We start from the raw sequence: 10,322 nt of genomic DNA, 5'->3' as shown, positions 1-10,322 counted from the left end.
CCTGCGCCAGCCTTCCTCCTTCCCGCCGCAGCGGCGGCGGCTGTGGCTGCTGCAGGGAGTGGAAATTTCCACTGTGTCCGCCCCCTCGCTCCCCCCCTCCGCGCACGCACGCACCCGAGACCGCACATTGGGGGGGGGGGGGGGGAAGGACAGTGCCGGGGGCACGGGGGCCTTTACGCCTGGCTCGCTGCCCACGTCCGCCATGGCCGAGGGCCTGCTGCCGTCGTCCCCACGCACCTGGCAGGGCTGGCACCAGAGAAGGTGGCACACCGAGGCAGAAGAGCCACTTTGACAGAAAGCAAGGCAAGGCTGCTGTCGTGGCTGGGGCCTCCCGTATGGGGCATCCTCAGCTCTTCCAGAACCTTCCACAACCTTCCATGTCCCAGTGTTTCAGGGCCCTTCTGTGCTTTTGGCCCCTTGATGGAGGTGTAGGTAGATGTGACCCACCCACAGCAGGCTAGGTGTAGGGACCCGAGGGGTTGTAGGATTAAGGTGAAAGTGCAGGGTTAGAAGATGGCTGGCCTTGATGCCTAAGTGCTCCAAGCAAGGAAGATTGCGGGTAAGCATTTCCTCACCAGTGGGGCTTTGTATACACATGGTACTCGCACACAGCCATCAAGGTCAGTGGCAGAGGATACCCTCTGTCAGCAGCACATGTGACATTGGTGTCTAGCCATGGCTGTGCCAGAAGCTTACAACCACTTGTATCCATCAAAGAGTGGAGAGCCTGGTGGCATAATCAGGCTCCTCTCAAGAGAATTTGTTCCTCCACGCTTTGAGAGTATTGGCTTACATTCTCCTGTACCCTAGACTGTCCACCTAAGGAAAGCTAATGCTGAGTGTTTGCCCAAGGTTTTGAACCCCTCATTGCATGGCTTTGTCTGCTCTCAAAAACAGGAGAGGCAGGATGAGATAGTAGAGCCACCACGCTCAAGGGGAAGGAGAAGCAGGAAAGATGGCAGATCTCAAGATTTCATTAAAAAGTTCAATGAAATGCATTATCTGTTAAATACCAGTGCAAGGCCATTAAGAGGGGCTTCAGCCATGCCCTTCCACACCAACAAGCATGGTTGCTTTCTATTGCTCTGCGTGCACCCAGAGTTGTTGAAATGAATCTTGGGTGCAGATACTGCTCAACCGGAAACGTTCCCAGCGCTTCTCCTCATGACTTGTGGCACAGCCAGCACAGACAGTGCTGTGGGCCTTCCTTGTTGTAAGCAGCTGTGATTTCTAGGTAGTTCCCTATAGGTACTGTGCCCTACAGGCACAAGAAAGCCTATGTGGGTGCTAGGAGCTGAATTGTGTGCAGTGCCCAGTTATCAGCTGTTCAAGACAAATTGCCTATGCAGAGGTGTTTGCACATATTCTCTAACTCCCACCCCCACCCCTCCAAGAGCTTGGGCAGTAATTGCCAGGCAGTTGACAGGTGTAATTTTCTGCCTGTTGGTGCATACCACATAACAAGCCCACCCTGGTTTACTTTGCTTGCCTTTTCTTTTCTGTATTTTTTTTGTCATGTGGTGTTGCCTGGCCTGAGCATCTTCCTTGTTCTAAACAGGTGCCTGATCAGATCCAGAGGAAGTCCAGATTGTTTGTTAAGTGTTGGTCCCCAATGGAGGTGACATTGCTCAGGTATCCTTGCAACATACACGATTGAATAGCTGTCCCCACCCTCCAACCCAGTGTACCCTGCCAGTAGCACACTGACATGTGAGCCTTGCTGTTCTCTTCCCACTATGTGAAACCCCTATGCCCTGATGTACTACTATCACTCTACCTGCTTGAAACACTCCTCTGCCAGAAAAAAGGAAACACATTCAATCCTTCTTTCTGAAGCCTTTCTCACACAGAGAACTTTATGTAAATCCCAAGTCTATATACTGAAATATCTGGTGCTGCTTTCAAATGCCAATATTTGATTCTCAGTTGGATGTACATTTATATTCACTGTTCATATTATGTTCCAAATGCAAGCCCTTCAAATACATATCTGCACGTTGCCAACAAACCCTCTTGGTCTTTTTTGTGAATCCTGTCTACACCCATGCTTTAACACTCTGTCTCAAGACCACACAAATGTAATGCTGAGCCTGAGTCCACTTATATCTGCACCTAGGATTTGCTCACACATGCAGAAACATTTGGGCATGAGATTCTATCAGCACACTCCCAGACAGGCATTCCTATATACATTCACTGAATGAGATCTGTGTGCCTGAGGGTCTCTCATGCAACACAGGTGAGAGTGAGCATATCTGAGTCTGAATTTTACATATTTATGAGTGTCTGTTTTCATGCATCATGCCTACATAGAGCTGTGCACATTTGCTGGTGGACTGACCACTGCATACATCTGCGATATCCTCTACCTTTGTGGGAATTCCTAGTGCTTTCTCTATACTGATGTAATATGTCTACCAGGTATGAACTACCTTGAATCTCACAAGTTTGTTCTTTCCTCAGAGCACTAACCACCAGTATACAAAGATCACAGGAAACTCTCATTTAATATTTAAAAGCACATGGTTCTTCAGAAAGGTCTGAGTAATGTGCCACAAATACTCAGTAATAAAATATAAACTCTCCTAATACTGATTTTATTTTACTTTTTTTAAAGTAACAAATGTAAGCTTTTGAGTTTTGAGAGGCTCAAGTTATAGCTTTTTAATTGCTGGGTGTTGGGCATGCTACAAAGGCAAACTGTCCTCTCTGCATCTTAGTGTCTTTCACATTCATGTGTATGCCAGAGAGCAGCACAGACAGCACTAATGTGTAACATCTCTCTTTCTGATCAAGCACAAGATAAAGATATGTTCTCATGCATTCTACATGCATATGTAAATACAGAGCCTATTCTGTGAAAAACCTTTTGGAAATGTTTTAGGGAATATCACATAGACTCCTGACAAAGAAGCTAGTCCAGTCCCTAGGATTAAAGGGAAAATGAAAGAAAAAAAATCAGCTGCACTTTTATAACTTAAAAATTACCATTAACAGCCTCTCTAAGCACAACTATATTGCATTCCAGTAATCTCTGTCTCATGATGGCATATACCTAGTTTTGAAACAAGTACTCTGTGCACCACAGAAAAGCTAATTCTCTCCTCTTAATAAAGAATTTAATTTCTAGCTGTAATACATTGCACAATAGCAAACTAAAATCAAAACTGGTCACAGGTTTAGGACTATGATGTTGGCTGTCTTGAACTTCAGATCAGGACAGGTTTTCAGAGTGTTAGCAGAAAAACAGGAATTTGCTTTAGAAAGAGTAATTACACTGCCAAGTACATTTTTGTTTGCTTGTACTGGTGTTTGTCTATAGACTATAGACAGGTCTATAGATAGCTTCAGATACATGCCTATTCTCCCAAGTATTTACTCATCTCAGCAGGGTTTGCAGCTAAGCACTACACATTTGAGGTAACAGCAGGTGAACTTCGGAGCCTGCATGGGAATACCTGGCCTGCACCAATAGTGTGGCCAGCAGGGAAGTCATTGTGCCCCTGTACTCAGCACTGGTTAGGCCACACCTTGAGTACTGTGTCCAGTTCTGGGCCCTTCAATTTAAGAAGGACATTTAGACTCTTGAACGTGTCAGAGAAGGGCAACGAGGCTGAGGAGAGGCCTGGAGCACAAGCCCTACGAGGAGAGGCTGAGGGAGCTGGAGTTGTTCAGCCTGGAGAAGGCTCAGGGGAGACCTTATTGCTCTCTACAACTACCTGAAGGGAGGTTGTAGCCAGGTGGGGGTTGGTCTCTTCTCCTAGGCAATCAGCACCAGAACAAGAGGACACAGTCTCAGGCTGCACCAGGGGAGGTTTAGGCTCAAGGTGAGGAGAAAGTTCTTCACCGAGCGAGTCGTTTGCCATTGGAATGTGCTGCCCAGGGAGGTGGTGGAGTCACTGTCCCTGTAGATGTTCAAGAGGGGATTGGACATGCCACTTGGAGCCATAGTTTCGTAGTCATGAGGTCTGTGGTGACAGGTTGGACTTGATGGTCTTTGAGGTCTTTTCCAACCTTATTGATTCTATGATTCTATGATACCTGCATGGCTCGGTAGTCATGGCAGGAATCTCTACTCACCCCCTACTGCCAATCCTGTCAGCAAATACCCATGAATCCCCAAACAAAGTAAATTTGTCTACTACTCCTTCTGTCCAGGCACAGAAGACAGCCCACCTCTCTTATCAATTTCAGTTAGCTCAGAGTGGCAGGGAGCTCTGTGGCAAAGCTAAAGGCTTCAACCCTAATGACATTTACAGCAATCTATGGCTGCATGATGGAAGGGGGGTTGAATTTTTTTACTGTTTGCTTTTTCAAAAAGCTAGATAATTGCACATATAAAATCTGCTTTAAATGAGGACTAGGTTGTAAAATCAATAGTACATAATGAGGAGTGTTATTTTCTCCTTCCTCTCCTTTGCATATGCATATGCAAAGTATATAATTGCATAGTTTTCTTTCCGTGGGATCACTGCCACATTTCTTTTTGAGGGTGGAACTGCTGTGGAGCTGTGTTGGGACTGCACAGGGGCGGAGGCCGCTGTCTACGGGAGTTTTTCCATATTTGTTTCAGCGACTGGAAGATATGCAGTGAATGACAGTACAGGATCATATGACAAAGGAAGAGCTCTTAGTTAAAAGATGCTGAGCTTGGCCTTAGGAATGGATTCAGTCATTCCTTCGCCACACACTTCTTGAATGATGTTGGATAAGTCAGTTAAGCCACACTTGCAGGTGGCCATGAACTTCATGCTCCTCATTTCTGGGTATGTGAATTGGTATTTTGTGGTTTCATTTGCAGAAGTGCTGAATGATCCCAGATGAAACTAAATTCAGTTGGTGCTAGACATACAAAGCACTCTAAATGAAGAACCTCACAAATTCCTGAAATGTTCACCTGAAGTAGTAACTCTCAAACCAAGTAACCAGAATCTGCTCTGTAGCCTCATACCTCAGGAAGTGTCTTATCCTCACCCCTCCCCACCCCCCCCAAAAAAAAAAAAAAAAAAAAAATACAAGATAGAATAGTAGAATAGAATAATAGAATAATAAACCAGGTTGGAAGAGGCCTTCAAGATCATCGAGTCCAACCCATCAACCAATCCAACCCACCCAAACAGCTAACCCATGGCACCAAGCACCCCATCAAGTCTCCTCCTGAACACCTCCAATGACGGCGACTCCACCACCTCCCCAGGCAGCCCATTCCAATGGGCAATCACTCTCTCTGTATAGAACTTTGTCCTAACATCCAACCTGAACCTCCCCTGGTGCAGCCTGAGACTGTGTCCTCTTGTTCTGGTACTGGCTGCCTGGGAGAAGAGACCAACATCCGCCTGTCTACAACCTCCCTTCAGGTAGTTGTAGAGAGCAGTAAGGTCACCCCTAAGTCTCCTCCTCTCCAGGCTAAGCAATCTCAGCTCCCTCAGTCTCTCCTCATAGGGCTTGTGGTCCAAACCCCTCACCAACTTTGTTGCCCTTCTCTGGACTAAGCCTGGACTAAGATAGTGCAGCAATGTTGCTGTGACTCACCTGCCTCTCTCACAGAGACCCTTCACTGCTTCTTTGTATATGTATTAATGGTCCTGCCTGATAGGACGATGAGTAAGTCAAATATAGCTGCGTAGTGGTGGGAGAGACAGTGGCAGGGGTCACAGGCTTTGACAGAGTCCAGTTCTTGCAGGCAAAAGCACTAGGGCACAATGGAAATTAGTGTATGGTTGGGAAGGTGGAGTCACCAGGAGGGTGTGGGTGAATTTTCAAGAACTGCTGAGTAGCGAAGGTTCTGGGGCAAAATATGGGAGGAGCGGGCTCAACCTTTAAACTAAGAAGTAGGCTGGCAAGTGATACAAGTACAAAAGTAACTGTAACAAATTGTAGTTCATGAGGAATACAAGATTACAAGGAAACATCCCTAAATGCATAGCAGGTAAAGGAAGACTCCAGAAAGAAAGCTGCAGACCTGGAGCAGGCCCTCCGTTGGTTTCTATGCTCCAGTTTACAGGCAGGAACTTGGCTAAATCTCAGTTAAGTGTCTCATTAGCCCTCCAATGTGACTATACACTCCAGCAAATTAAGGACAAGAGTAAAAACATAAAAGGAGCCTGTGAAAACAGAGTCAGAAAGGATAAGGCAAAAAGAGCAGTACTATTAGCAAAGGAAAGAGAGAATAACAAGATAGGACTTTGGTGCATTAGAAATTAGCACAAAACAATGGCAAAGACACTATCTACCCTTTGGCAAATATGGATAGCTAGTATGAGGCAACACAGAAGAAGCCAAGGTAATTTTCCCCTCACTCCTCTGCAGAAAGAATTACCTGTGATCAGTTGACTGACTATCAATGTCTAAGGCTAAATAACAGAAAGAACAGAATAGAGTAAGGCAGTAAGTCAGTTCTTTCCCAGTCAGCCAGACCTGACAGAAACCAACTGAGATCATGTGGGAAACTGGCTGAAACAATCCTAGAGCCATGAGGAATCCTTTCCAGCAGCACCTGGGGAACAGAAGAGTGGTGACAAGTGATTGCATTAACTGTTTTTAGAAAAGAAGAAAAGCAGCTTGTGGAATGTAGCTGGAGAAAACAGCATAATGTGACTTGCTGGAAATATACTGAAACAAATAATTAAACAAAGTTTTCTTTTGTGTATGAGAAATAATGAAATGATAAGTAGAGGCCAAGAAAGATTTGCCAGGAACAAATCATGCCGATCCAAGCTAATTTCCTTCTCTGACATGTAGCAGGACAATAGATATTACATATCTTGATGTGAACAAAGCTCTCAGCACAGTCTTTTGTGCTTTCTTGTAAGTGAGATAAAACAAAACTGTTGTAAGGTGGACTCATAGCTGCTTTAAAAAAAAAAAAAAAGTACTAGAAGAGGAATTATCATTGGCTTAGTTTCATAGTTTCATAGTTTCATTCAGGGTTGGAAGGGACCACAAGGATCATCTAGTTCCAACCCCCTGCCATGGGCAGGGACACCCCACACTAGATCAGGCTGCCCAGAGCCTCATCCAGCCTGCTCTTAAACCCCCCAGGGACAGGGCCTCGACCACCTCCCTGGACAACCCATTCCAGGGTTTCACCACTCTCATGGTGAAGAACCTCCTCCTCACATCTAGCCTGAATCTCCCCACCTCCAGCTTCATTCCATTCCTCCTAGTCCTATCACTACCTGACATCCTGAGAAGTCCTTCCCCAGCCTTCCTGTAGGCCCCCTTCAGATACTGGACGGCCACAATGAGGTCACCTCGGAGCCTTCTCTTCTGCAGACTGAACAGCCCCAACTCCTTCAGTCTGTCCTCATAGGAGAGGTGCTCCAGCCCTCTGATCATCCTTGTGGCCCTTCTCTGGACACCTTCCAGCACCTCCACATCCCTCTTGTAATAGGGGCTCCAGAACTGGACACAGTACTCCAGGTGGGGTCTCACCAGAGCTGAGTAGAGGTGGAGGATCACCTCCCTCGACCTGCTGGCCACACTTCTCCTGATGCAGCCCAGGATCTGATTGGCTTTGCGGGCTGCAAGTGCACATTGAGAGCTCATATTGGGCTTTTTGTCCACCAGCACCCCCAAGTCTCTCTCCTCAGGGCTACTTTCCAGCCAGTCACTGCCCAGCCTGTATTTGTGCCTGGGATTGCCTCGACCCAGATGCAGGACCGATGCAGATGCAGGCTTATTGCTGAAGGGGAAGAATTATGGAAAGCAGTTCCATAGAGGCACTTCCTGGGACTCATACCACTCACTATTTTCATTTTGTTTTGGAAAATGGCATATTGAGTATGGCTGCTAAAGTTGTGGATAAAGTTCACCAAGCACCTTGGCAGGGTTATCATCTTGACCAGTTGAAGACATTTCTGAAAAGAATAGAATTTGGTGCAGTAAGAACAGGTGTTAAACTATTAATTACACTTGGGTAAGAATAAACCTCCAAATAGAGAGCAGCCAGAAAGAGAAAAGACCTGCAAAAAAGTGCCCTGGTTGATTTGGAGGAGCAATGTCATATTGGTGTGGAAAGGCAAGTATTGTGCTGAAATGTGTAAATTGGCTGGGTGAGATAGGTGAAATTATTTCTCCACTCCTCTCTAGCACTGGTGAGGTGTCAGACTGGAAAATGCAGTGATACACTTTGGCCACTGAACTCAAAGGAGGATTGGGCAATTAGGGAAACTCACGAGGGCAACAGAAAGTACCAAAAGTCTTTGAAAACTGACACTCAAGGAAAATCTGAAAGAACTGGATTTGTTTAATCTAGAGAACAGAGGACTGAGAAGAAACATAACAGTCTTCAAATACAGAAAAGATGCTTAATAGAAGGCAGTAGGTAACAATGCTTAGGAGAGAGCAGGGAGCTTAAGTAATATCTAGAGTTACAATTTCTGCTGTATATAAGGAAAAATTTCTTGGCTAGAAGGCTAAGAGGGCCCTGGTGCTAGTGGAAGTCATTGAGTCTTTAGCAGTGATGGTTTTAAACACAGCTTAAAAACGCATAATTGAGTGTAGTGTGTTTGAAAAGGGGGGGTACTACACCCAAAGACAACAGCTTGTGAGCCAAGTGTACATAACAACTTGCATACACATATCTGAAAGGCATATGTGGCATCTGGAGCTGGGTTTCGTGGCACCATGAGGGTGTCATCGTTGAGTGAATGTCTCTCAGCTACCAGTAAGTTCTTTCCAGCACATGTAACCTCAAAGCAGGGATAAAGAAAGCAGATCTGACATGCAAACTTCAAAAAGTTTTTGACCCCTAGATAATTTCTTGAGGTCTTTACCTACCTCCTACATTTGTAAATAGACAAAGGCTGAGCCAGGATGACCAAATTACTGCTGCAGCAGTGTCCTGTTGCAGGTGAAAAACAAATATTAAGGCTCCGCTGGTAACTTAGAAAATGAACAAGTAACTCTCTAATTCCATCCTGCATTTCTGGCAAAGGAGCTTGAAATCCCATCACCTGGGAGACAACCGAGTGCTAGCATTTCTCCTTTGTGAGACGACTGAAAGGTTTTGTCATGAACCTGAAAAGATCAGGTTTGTTGCATTGCTTTGCAAACATTTGGGAGGCAACTGGCGTTTGCTTTGTCCTGGGGGCATGCTGTTCTGAGTAGCCAACCTAAGAAAATGGTGTGAGGAGCAGCAAAGGTACCAAGAGGGGAAATTAAATACCAGCCTGTGCAAAGTGTGTATGACCCAAGTAGGAGTAAAATTCAGGTCTTTCTGGTGTTCACACCAGTAATATCCATCTTCTTGCACTGCTGTCATACCATAACAGTATTGGTTTTGTAAGTCGTGTGGAAGTTGCAATTTTGGTGGCAATGACCATAGACTCTCTATTGCTAAGGCATTTTCGAGTGCTATGAAAGTAATAACGTGATTCTATGAACTAAAATTATGCCTCCTATATGCATAATGCTTCTCCCTAGATTTACAGCTGTTTACCATGTACTCTGTGAGGGTGTTTGCCAGTAATAAATTGTGTTCTGAAAATACAACAACATGAACAAGGAAATCTAAACTGATCCAGTTGTTTAATCTACTTTAAACCTACATTTTCTCAGAGCAATCTCTAACCCTGATTAATTCAAAGAAATTATGAGGTTTAATCCCACCACCTTTATAAATCACATACCAAAACCCATGCTATTATGTTTCTACTAATAGTGCTGACATGTATGTTCATAATCTTGTAAATATATGAGAGGGGGAAAAAAAGAAAGAAAATATAATTTTCCCTTGTTTCAGTAGAATCCACCTGTCACCTGCTTCCCTGGGGAAGACCTGCATCATGGCTTCAGATTATTAGCTTCTCAAGTTTTAGTTTATGAAAGTAATGAATGTTCAGCCAGATTTCGTCTCTGCCTCTCTTACAGCCGGAGCAGGGAGGTCATTCTGCCCATGTACACTGCACTGGTTAGGCCACACCTCGAGTACTGTGTCCAGTTCTGGGCCCCTCAGTGTAGGAAGGATGTTGACTTGCTGGAACGAGTCCAGAGAAGGGCAACGAAGTTGGTGAGGGGCTTGGAACACAAGCCCTATGAGGAGAGACTGAGGGAGCTGGGGCTGCTTAGCCTGGAGAGGAGGAGACTCAGGGGTGACCTTATTGCTCTCTACAACTCCCTGAAGGGGGGTTGTAGACAGGCAGAGGTTGGTCTCTTCTCCCAGGCAGCCAGCACCAGAACAAGAGGACACAGTCTCAGGCTGCACCAGGGGAGGTTCAGGTTGGATGTTAGGAAGAAGTTCTATACAGAGAGAGTGATTGCCCATTGGAATGGGCTGCCTGGGGAGGTGGTGGAGTCACTGTCATTGGAGGTGTTCAGGA

Source organism: Melanerpes formicivorus, unplaced genomic scaffold, assembly GCF_026170545.1.
Source record: "Melanerpes formicivorus ecotype bairdi unplaced genomic scaffold, bMelFor1.0.p_v2 SCAF_11, whole genome shotgun sequence".
In the NCBI taxonomy this organism is placed as follows: Eukaryota; Metazoa; Chordata; class Aves; order Piciformes; family Picidae; genus Melanerpes; species Melanerpes formicivorus.
This window is presented reverse-complemented; position numbering follows the sequence as displayed.